Consider the following 11,564-nt stretch of genomic DNA (forward strand, 5'->3'; position numbering starts at 1 on the left):
CTGAAGATCCTTTTCAGTTCTTAACTGAATTCTTGCAGATATGTGATACTGTTAAGACTAATGGAGTAGATCCTGAAGTCTACAGGCTCATGCTTTTCCCTTTTGCTGTAAGAGACAAAGCTAGAATATGGTTAGACTCTCAACCTAAGGATAGCCTGAACTCTTGGGATAAGCTGGTCAAGGCTTTCTTAGCCAAGTTCTTTCCTCCTCAAAAGCTGAGTAAGCTTAGAGTGGATGTTCAGACCTTCAGACAGAAAGAAGGTGAATCCCTCTATGAAGCTTGGGAGAGATACAAAGAACTGACCAAAAAGTGTCCTTCTGACATGCTTTCAAAATGGACCATCCTTGATATATTCTATGATGGTTTATCTGAGCTATCAAAGATGTCATTGGATACTTCTGCAGGTGGATCCATTCCACTAAAGAAAACGCCTGCAGAAGCTCAAGAACTCATTGACATGGTTGCTAATAACCAGTTCATGTACACTTCTGAAAGGAATCCTGTGAGTAATGGGACGCCTATGAAGAAGGGAGTTCTTGAAATTGATACTCTGAATGCCATACTGGCTCAGAATAAAATATTGACTCAGCAAGTCAATATGATTTCTCAGAATCTGAATGGAATGCAAGCTGCATCCAATAGTACTCAAGAGGCATCTTCTGAAGAAGAAGCTTATGATCCTGAAAACCCTGCAATAGCAGAGGTAAATTACATGGGTGAACCTTATGGAAACACATATAATCCATCATGGAGAAATCACCCAAATCTCTCATGGAAGGATCAAAAGCCTCAACAAGGCTTTAATAATGGTAGAAGAAACAGGTTTAACAATAATAAACCATTTCCATCATCCACTCAGCAACAGACAGAGAACTCCGAACAAAACACTTCTAATTTAGCAAACTTAGTCTCTAATCTATCTAAGACCACTGTGAGTTTCATGAATGAAATAAGGTCTTCCATTAGAAATTTGGAAGCACAAGTGGGCCAGCTGAGTAAAAGGATCACTGAAATCCCTCCTAGTACTCTCCCAAGCAATACAGAAGAGAATCCAAAAGGAGAGTGCAAGGCCATTGACATAAGCACCATGGCTGAACCTGTAAAGGAAGGAGAGGACGTGAATCCCAAGAAGGAAGACCTCCTAGGACGTCCAGTGATCAATAAGGAGTTTCCCTTTGAGGAACAAAAGGAATCTGAGGCTCATCTAGAGACCATAGAGATTCCATTAAACCTCCTTATGCCATTCATGAGCTCTGATGAGTATTCCTCTTCTGAAGAGAATGAGGATGTCACTGAAGAGCAAGCTGCCAAGTTTCTTGGTGCAATCATGAAACTGAATGCCAAATTATTTGGTATTGAAACTTGGGAAGATGAACCTCCCTTGTTCACCAATGAACTAAGTGATCTGGATCAACTGACATTGCCTCAGAAGAGACAGGATCCTGGAAAGTTCATAATACCTTGCACCATAGGCACCATGATCTTTAAGGCTCTGTGTGACCTTGGTTCAGGGATAAACCTCATGCCCCTCTCTGTAATAGAGAAACTGGGAATCTATGGGGTCCAAGCTGCTAAAATCTTATTAGAGATGGCAGATAATTCCAGAAAACAGGCTTATGGACAAGTAGAGGACGTGTTAGTAAAGGTTGAAGGCCTTTACATCCCTGCTGATTTCATAGTCTTAGATACTGGAAAGGAAGAGGATGAATCCATCATCCTAGGAAGACCTTTCCTAGCCACAGCAAGAGCTGTGATTGATGTGGACAAAGGAGAATTGATCCTTCAATTAAATAAGGACAACCTTGTGTTTACAACCCAAGGATCTCTCTCTGCATCCATTGAGAGGAAGCATAAAGAGCTTCTCTCAAAGCAGAGTCCCACAAAGCCCCCACAGTCAAACTCTAAGTTTGGTGTTGGGAGGCCACAACCAAACTCTAAGTTTGGTGTTGAACTCCCATATCCAAACTCTAAGTTTGGTGTTGGGAGGTCTCAACAAAGCTCTGCACATCTGAGAGGCTCCATGAGAGCCCACTGTCAAGCTATTGACATTAAAGAAGCGCTTATTGGGAGGCAACCCAATTTTTATTTATCTAACTATATTTCTCTTAGTTATATGTCTTTATAGGTTCATGATCATGTGGAGCCACAAAATAAATATAAAAATTGAAAACGGAATCAAAAACAGCAGAAGAAAAATCGCACCCTGGAGGAAGGCCTTACTGGCGTTTAAACGCCAGTAAGAAGCATGTTTTGGGAGTTCAACGCCAGAACAGAGCATGGTTCTGGCGCTGAACGCCAGAAATGGGCAGCATCTGGGCGTTTGAATGCCAGAAATGTAGCCTGGAGAAGAGCTGGCGCTGAACGCCCAGAACAAGCATGGTTCTGGCGTTCAACGCCAGAAATGGGCAACAAATGGGCGTTGAACGCCCAAAATGGGCACCAACCTGGCGCTGAACGCTCAGAGTTGTGTGCAAGGGCATTTTACATGCCTAATTTGGTGCAAGGTTGTAATTCCTTGAACACCTCAGGATCTGTGGACCCCACAGGATCACCTCAGGATCTGTGGACCCCACATGATCCCCACCTACCTCCACTCACTTCTTCTCACCCCTCTTTCACACAATCCCATAAACACTCTTTCCCAAAACCCTTCACCAATCACCTCAATCTCTCTTCCCCATCACCTCTTCACCATTCACATCCATCCACTCTTCCCCATAAACCTACCTCATAAACTCCACCTACCTTCAAAATTCAAAATCAATTTCCCACCCAAACCCACCCTAAATGGCCGAACCTTCACCCCCCTCCCTCCTCCACTTCTTCTTCTTCTTCATCCATTCTTTCTTCTCTTCCTCGAGGGCGAGCAAAGGTTCATCTCCAAAGCCCATCAAGACCACTTCTATGATGTTGTAGCCAAGAAGAAGGTAATCCCCGAGGTCCCTTTCAAAATCAAAAGAAATGAGTATCCAAAGATCCGACATGAAATTCAAAGAAGAGGTTGGGAAGTTCTAACAAATCCCATCACTAAGAAAAAATGGTGCAAACAAGAGAGCACATTCATGGATCTCAACAGGCACATGAAGAAGCTCATCATCAAGAAATCCCGGAGATGCCTCAAATGCATTTTCCTCCACAAAACCATTGGGAGCAAATCAACACCTCCCTAGGAGAATTAAGTTCCAACATGGGACAATTAAGGGTGGAACATCAAGAGCACTCCATCATCCTTCATGAAATAAGAGAAGATCAAAAAGCAATGAGGGAGGAGCAACAAAGACAAAGAAGAGACATAGAAGAGCTCAAGGACATCATTGGTTCCTCAAGAAGGAAACGCCACCATCACTAAGGTGGATTCATTCCTTGTTCTTATTTCTTCTGTTTTTCGTTTTCTATGTTATGTGCCTATCTATGTTTGTGTCTTCATTACATGATCATTAGTAGTTAGTAACTATGTCTTAAAGTTATGAATGTCCTATGAATCCATCACCTCTCTTAAATAAAAAATGTTTTAATTCAAAAGAACAAGAAGTACATGAGTTTTGAATATATCCTTGAACTTAGCTTAATTATATTGATGTGGTGACAATGCTTCTTGTTTTCTGAATGAATGCTTGAACAGTGCATATGTCTTTTGAAGTTGTTGTTTAAGAATGTTAAATATGTTGGCTCTTGAAAGAATGATGACTAGGAGACATGTTATTTGATAAACTGAAAAATCATAAAAATGATTCTTGAAGCAAGAAAAAGCAGCAAAGAACAAAGCTTGCAGAAAAAAAAATAGGCGAAAAAAAAATAGAAAGAAAAAGAAAAAGAAAAAGCAAGCAGAAAAAGCCAAAAGCTCTTAAAACCAAGAGGCAAGAGCAAAAAGCCAATAACCCTTAAAACCAAAAGGCAAGGGCAAATAAAAAGGATCCCAAGGCTTTGAGCATCAGTGGATAGGAGGGCCTAAAGGAATAAAATCCTGGTCTAAGCGGCTAAACCAAGCTGTCCCTAACCATGTGCTTGTGGCGTGAAGGTATCAAGTGAAAACTTGAGACTGAGCGGTTAAATTCAAGGTCCAAAGCAAAAAAAGAGTGTGCTTAAGAACCCTAGACACCTCTAATTGGGGACTTTAGCAAAGCTGAGTCACAATCTGAAAAGGTTCACCCAATTATGTGTCTGTGGCATTTATGTATCCGGTGGTAATACTGGAAAACAAAGTGCTTAGGGCCACGGCCAAGACTCATAAAGAAGCTGTGTTCAACAATCATCATACTGAACTAGGAGAATCAATAACACTATCTGAACTTTGAGTTCCTATAGATGCCAATCATTCTGAACCTCAATGGATAAAGTGAGATGCCAAAACTATTCAAGAGGCAAAAAGCTACAAGTCCCGCTCATCTGATTGAAGCTATGTTTCATTGATAGTTTGGAATTTATAGTATATTCTCTTCTTTTTATCCTATTTGATTTTCAGTTGCTTGGGGACAAGCAACAATTTAAGTTTGGTGTTGTGATGAGCGGATAATTTATACGCTTTTTGGCATTATTTTTAGTATGTTTTTAGTAGAATCTAGTTACTTTTAGGGATGTTTTCATTAGTTTTTATGTTAAATTCACATTTCTGGACTTTACTATGAGTTTGTGTGTTTTTCTGTGATTTCATGTATTTTCTGGCTGAAATTGAGGGACTTGAGCAAAAATCAGATTCAGAGGTTGAAGAAGGACTGCTGATGCTGTTGGATTCTGACCTCCCTGCACTCAAAGTGGATTTTCTGGAGCTACAGAACTCAAAATGGCGCGCTTCCAATTGCATTGGAAAGTAGACATCCCGTGCTTTCCAGAAATATATAATAGTCCATACTTTGCCCAAGTTTAGACGACGCAAACTGGCGTTCAACGCCAGTTCTCTGCCCAATTCTGGCGTCCAGCGCCAGAAACAAGTTGCAAAGTGGAGTTCAACGCCCAAAATGGCACAAAAGGTGGCGTTCAACTCCAAGAAGGACCTCTACACGTGCAAAACTCAAGCTCAGCCCAAGCACACACCAAATGGGCCCCGAAAGTGGATTTATGCATCAATTACTTACTTCTGTAAACCCTAGTAGCTAGTTTATTATAAATAGGACCTTTTACTATTGTATTAGACATCTTTGGTATCTTTGGATTATCTTTTGATCTATTGATCACGTTTTGAGGGCTGGCCTCTCGACCATGCCTAGACCTTCACTTATGTATTTTCAACGGTAGAGCTTCTACACTCCATAGATTAAGGTGTGGAGCTCTGCTGTTCCTCAAAGATTAATGCAAAGTACTACTGTTTTCTATTCAATTCAACTTATTCCACTTCAAAGATATTCATTCGCACTTCAACCTGAATGTGATGAACGTGACAATCATCATCATTCCCTATGAACGCGTGCCTGACAACCACTCCCGTTCTACCTTCGATTGAACGAGTATCTCTTAGATTACTAATACAGGGGACCGAGTCCGAGATATTGGGATCTTCGTGGTATAAGCTAGATTGATGGCGGCATTCATGAGAATCCGGAAAGTCTAAACCTTGTCCGTGGTATTCCGAGTAGGATTCTGGGATTGAATGACTGTGACGAGCTTCAAACTCGCGAGTGCTGGGCGTAGTGACAGACGCAAAAGGATAGTAAATCCTATTCCAGCATGATCGAGAACCTCCAGATGATTAGCCATGCAGTGACAGCGCATCGGACCATTTTCACAGGGAGGAATAGGATGCAACCAACGACAAAGGTGATGCCTCCGGACGATTAGCCGTGCTGTGACAGAGCATTTGGATCATTTTCCCGAGAGAGATCGAAAGTAGCCATTTGCACCGGTGAAATCCTTACATAAAGCCAGCCATAGAAAGGAGTAAGATTGATTAGATGAAGACAGCAGGAAAGCAGTGGTTCAGAGGAATGAAAGCATCTCTACACGCTTATCTGAAATTCTAACCAATGAATTACATAAGTATTTCTATCATTATTTTAGTATTAGTTTCGAAAACCCCATTACTATTTTATATCTGCCTGACTGAGATTTACAAGGTGACCATAGCTTGCTTCATACCAACAATCTCCGTGGGATTCGACCCTTACTCACGTAAGGTATTACTTGGACGACCCAGTGCACTTGCTGGTTAGTTGTGCGAAGTTGTGAACCATGGTATTGGCATCGTGTTTTTGGTGCCATTGCCAGGGAAAGAAAGAGCAATGAATTTTACATAATCAAAGTGTAATCACAATTTCTGCGCACCATAGGGCCATTTTTGTTGGTTTAGCCTCCTCAATTTTCATCTTCCTCATCATAGCTACTGACATCAAATTGATGCTGGCCCCTAAGTCACAAAGAGCCTTCTCTACTGTGATTTCCCTATAATATAAGGGATCTGAAAACTCCCAGGATCCTTCAGTTTCTGGGGTAGTTTGTGCTGAATGATAGCACTACACTCTTCGGTTAGTATCACAGTCTCATTGTTCTTCCAGCTTCTCTTATTAGTCATTAGCTCCTTCAAAAACTTGGCGTAGATTGGCATTTGTTCTATGGCTTCAGCAAAGGGTATGTTGATTTGTAGTTTCTTGAAGATTTCCAAAAATCTCAAGAACTGGTTGTCATCTTCCTTTTTCTTCAATAGCTGGGGGTATGGAGCTCTTGCGATGTTCAGTTGTGGCATCCCTTTTTCTTTCTGCGGACTTGGCGTGGGAGGTTGAACTCCGTCTTGCTCTTCTCCCTTTTCATTTGAGCCTTCTTCTTGTGGTTTTTGGGGCAGTTCCTTCAGTTCCTTCCAACTCCTAAGTGTGATAGCTTGACACTCCTCCCTTTTGCTTGAATTGGCATCATTGCAAAGGTTGTGGTTAGGAAGCTGCTTAAATAGATAGCTGATTTGTGTCTCCAGTTTCTTGATGGTAGCATTTTGATTCTGCATGTTTGACTGCACTTCCTCTCAGAATGCTTTACTGTTTCGAATGTCTTTGCATACTCCTTCAAGTAAGGTTTCAATCTTAGAGAGCTTGTCATCAATTGATGGTTGATTCGGAGCAGATGTGCTGTTTTGGTTTTGATAGGCATGTGGAGAAGTGTTGTTGTGCGGGTGTTGAGATGTCCTTTGTGTAAATTGTTGGTGAGCTGCATTGTTGTTGGAGTTGTAACGTCTCTGGTCTTGGTTTTGATCTTGCTGACATCCCCACCCAAAGTTTGGGTGGTTTCTCCATCCAGGGTTGTAGGTATTGGAGTATGGATCATAGTTTTGCCTTGGTGAATTCCCAATGTAGTTGGCTTGCTCCTGACTACCCTCTACTTCTTCATTCACTCCTTCTTGGGTTGTTGATGAAGTGGAGATTGCTGCTACTTGGTTCCTCTCCATCTTCTTGGTGAGGTCAGCCAGCTGCTGGGTAATAAGCTTGTTTTGGGCCAACAGAGCATCTACATTGTTTAGCTCCATTACTCCTCTTGTGTTCCCTCTTTCGGAAGCATAGAAGTAGTCGTTCTCTGCTACTGTTTCAATAACATCTATGGCTTCCTCAACAGTCTTCTTCTTGTTCAAAGATCCTCCGGATGAATGGTCTACGGCCTTCTTTGACTCATAAGAGAGCCCTTCATAGAAAATGTGCAGCTGCACCCATTCATTGAACATATCTTGTGGGCACCTCCTTGTTAGGTCTTTAAACCTCTCCCATGCTTCATATAGAGTCTCACCATCTTGTTGCCTGAAAGTTTGGACCTCAGCTCTTAGCCTATTGATTCGTTGGGGAGGGTAAAATCTTGCTAAGAATTTGTTCACCACGTCTTCCCAAGTTGTCAAGCTTTCCCTTGGGAAAGATTCCAGCCACTTGGCTGCCTTATCCCTGAGTGAGAATGGAAATAAGAGCAGTCTATAGGCGTCAGGATGAACACCATTAGACTTCACTGTGTCACATATCCTCAGGAAGGTGGTTAGATGTTGATTGGGGTCTTCTTGGACACCTCCTCCAAACGAACAGTTGTTCTGAACAAGGGTGATGAGCTGTGGTTTAAGTTCAAAGTTGTTGGCATGGATTGTTGGCTTTTGGATGCTACTTCCACAATTGCCTGGGTTTGGATTGATGTAAGAGCCCAAAACTCTTCTATCCTCCCCAGCATGATTTGCTCTACCTCCTCCCCCATGGTTGTGATCCTCTTCTTCATGATGGTTTTCCATGTTGTCTTCCATGTTTGGTTCAAAGAATTCCTCTTCTTCCTCAGCACCAACCACTTTCTTTCCTCTTGCCTCCCTCCTTAATCTAAGGAAGGTCCTCTTAGGTTCAGAATCGAAGGAAGTTGAAGCCCTGCTTCTTCTCCCTGTCATACAACCATCAAGTGCAAGCAAGAAAAGATAGGTGTAGAAAGTATTTTTGTCAGAATTACTGTTAGTTGTGGGTGATGCAATATATCAAACAGTTAGTGGGTTAGCAAACAAAATTGAAAATAACAAAGAAAAACAAAAGAGTAGAGGGGGAAGGGAAGAAGTTTAACTAAAACAGAAAGTAAATCACTCAAACAGAAAATGAAATTCACAAAATAAAAATGCTCAATCTAGTGATCTTCCAATTTAATCATTGTTGATGCACAATCAATCCCCGGCAACGGCGCCATAAACTTGATGCGGGTGGAAACTGTCTCTCAACAAATTTCCGTCGGCAAGTGTACCGAATTTGTCGTCAAGTAAAAGCTCACAATAGAGTGAGGTCGAATCCCACAGGGATTGATTGATCAAGCAACTTTAATTAGAAGAATGTTCTAGTTGAGCGAATCCAGAATTTGGGTTGAGAGTTGCAGAAAATAAAATGGCGGGAATGTAAATAACAGAAAAGTAAATGCTAGAATTAAAGGACTGGAAGTAAATGACTGAAAGTAAATTGCAGAATTGTAAATGGGAGTGGGGGATTTGCTCATAAAAGTAAATGGCAGAAATTAAAGAGAATGGGTAAGATCAGAGATGGGGAGTTCATTGGGCTCAGGAGATGTTGCAATTCTCCGAATCAAGTTCATTTTCATCTCTTCCTCAATCAATGCACTCATTGATCTCCTTGGCAATCTTAATTGATTGAATTACAATTTCTTGCAATTCAATCTCTCAAATCTTGATCAATAGCCAATTCCTTGGTCAATTGCTCATGAGAAGAGATGAAGTATGGTCACTGATTATACCACATGCATTTCCCAAATCAAGTATTGAGAGGGTTATAGTCACATACCCATCCAAACCCAATTTGGTCCAGCATGAGAAAGCATTTCTAGCTTGATCTCTTCATTCCTCTTTCAAGGTTCAGAAGAGATCCAAGTTTGAATAGCTTCTTTTCCAAGATAACTACCCAATTGGATGAAGATCGAAAGCTTTCAAGTAAAATCAAGAGAAAAGATAGAAGAAGAATAATGAAAATTAGTATTGATCCATCAAATTACAACAGAGCTCCCTTACCCAATGAAAGGGGTTTAGTTGTTCATAGCTCTGGAAAGTGAAAACATAGATGGAGAATACATCATAAAACTAGAAAAATGTAGGGAAGGTAAAATACAGAGAGTAGTTCTCTTTTCCAACTTCCAAGCCCCTAAACAATTCAAAGCTACTCCTATATATACTACTTTTCTCAGCTTCTAGTTGGCTCTTCAAGTCTTGGGCCATTGGATCTTGAGTTTGAAGCAGTTCTCTTCTTCATTTGGGCTTGGCTTACTTGCAGAGAGAAAGTGTGAAGTGGGCAGAGACTTTAGGTCAGGACGTTAGGGGTGTTAACGTTTAGTGAAAATATGAGTTCGAGAACGTTAGTGACAATCAACTTTCTCACTAACGTTCCTAAGTAAAAGCCACGCTAACTTCAACGTTAGTGGCACAAACGTTGCCACTAACGTTGCCTCTAAGTCCTTCGCACACGTTATTGAGACTTAACATTCCCAATAACTTTGAAAAGCCCCTTTGTTCCCACGTTAGAGCCCACGTTAACTTAGTTAACGTGGCTCTTTAACGTGGGCTTGCCATCCTTCGAGAACGTTAGTGACACTCAACATTGTCACTAACGTTCCAAGGTTCCCCTATGTCTCACGTTAGAGTCCACGTTAATTAGGTTAACGTGGCTTCTAACGTGGCCATGCTTAGCCATCCTCAACGTTAGTGACAATGTTTAATGTCACTAACATTGGCGTTTCTTTCACTCATCAACGTTAGCTTCCACGTTAACTAAGTTAACATGGAAGTTAACGTGGCTCCTTGGGGGTTGTGTGGTTGCTTCCAACGTTAGTGACAATGTTGGGTGTCACTAACGTTGTCGACTACTCTTGCTTCTTATGTTAGCTCCCACGTTAACCAAGTTAACGTGGGAGTTAACGTGGTATGTTTCTCCTGAGGGCAACGTTAGTGACAATGTTGAATGTCACTAACGTTGGCATTTCTTCCCCCTTTTAACATTAGAGGCCACGTTAACTAAGTTAACGTGGACTCTAACGTGGCCACTTATGAGCATTTGCCAACGTTAGTGACAATGTTAAGTGTCACTAACGTTGGCTCAACTTCCCCTCTCCACGTTAGAGTTCACGTTAACTTAGTTAACGTGACTTTTAACGTGGTCAATGATGGCTTCGAGAGCGTTATTGGCAATCACATTTCTCATTAACTTTGCAAGTTACCTCCCTGATGCCAAGGCATCTTAGGCTAGTTTCACTAGCCTTTTTCTTTTATTTTTAGTTGTTTTATGCATTTTCTTGAGCCTTAAGTAATCATTTTGGCCAAATAGTCATGCTTGTCTTAAATCATTCAAACATGAAGATTTTTATGCAAATTCCATGAGTTTTTAGTTATATTCCTTGAATGCTATGAATGGAAGAATTCTCATGAATTTTAGCAAGACTTTGATGCAACTGTTTGGATGATTTCAGGGAAGAAGAGGCTAGGCAAGGAAGCAACAAAATCAATAAAGGAAGCTTGAATATCACATGTGGAGTTTAAGTTCCAGTTTAAGCCTAAACTGGAGCTTAAACGCCAAAAATCATGAAGGATAAGAAATGCTGGAAATGAAGTTTAACCTCCAGTTTGACCTCAAACTGGAGGTTAAACGCCAGAATGGAAGGTCTCACCAAAGAAGCATTTCCACGTTTAACCTCCAGTTTGACCTCAAACTGGAGGTTAAACGCCAGAATAATAATGCCACTCAGGAAGGAGTTCCACGTTTAACCTCCAGTTTGACCTCAAACTGGAGGTTAAACGTGTTCGACACCTCCAGGGCTACCATTCTAAGCTTCCACGTTTAACCTCCAGTTTGACCTCAAACTGGAGGTTAAACGTGTTCGACCTCCAGGGCTGCCCTTCCTTTATCCACGTTTAAGCTTCAGTTTAACCTTAAACTGAAGCTTAAACGTGTTATATGGAACAGCTTGACCATGCCTTCTTCAAACATAAATAACTTGAGCTACAAAACTCCAAATGAGGTGATTCAAAATGCATTGGAAAGAAGACATCTAGAGCTTTCCAAGCATATATGGCATGCATGGTGGATACTAAAAATTGAGGGAGAAAACAGCCCCGTAATGTGCATAGAAGAGCATAGTACCAACATGC

General features: G+C 41.3%; 2 non-coding genes across 2 annotated transcripts; one reads left to right on the forward strand and one right to left on the reverse strand.

Moving 5' to 3' along the window:
- Window positions 1–221: 221 nt before the first annotated feature.
- Window positions 222–329, reverse strand: LOC112746662 (small nucleolar RNA R71). The gene has a single exon (XR_003174533.1). It is a non-coding gene; the product is annotated as a small nucleolar RNA R71 (small nucleolar RNA).
- A 7,300-nt stretch (window positions 330–7,629) lies between these two features.
- LOC112746699 (small nucleolar RNA R71) lies at window positions 7,630–7,736 on the forward strand. The gene has a single exon (XR_003174569.1). It is a non-coding gene; the product is annotated as a small nucleolar RNA R71 (small nucleolar RNA).
- Window positions 7,737–11,564: the final 3,828 nt, after the last annotated feature.

This window comes from Arachis hypogaea, chromosome 14 (assembly GCF_003086295.3).
Source record: "Arachis hypogaea cultivar Tifrunner chromosome 14, arahy.Tifrunner.gnm2.J5K5, whole genome shotgun sequence".
Taxonomy (NCBI): Eukaryota; Viridiplantae; Streptophyta; class Magnoliopsida; order Fabales; family Fabaceae; genus Arachis; species Arachis hypogaea.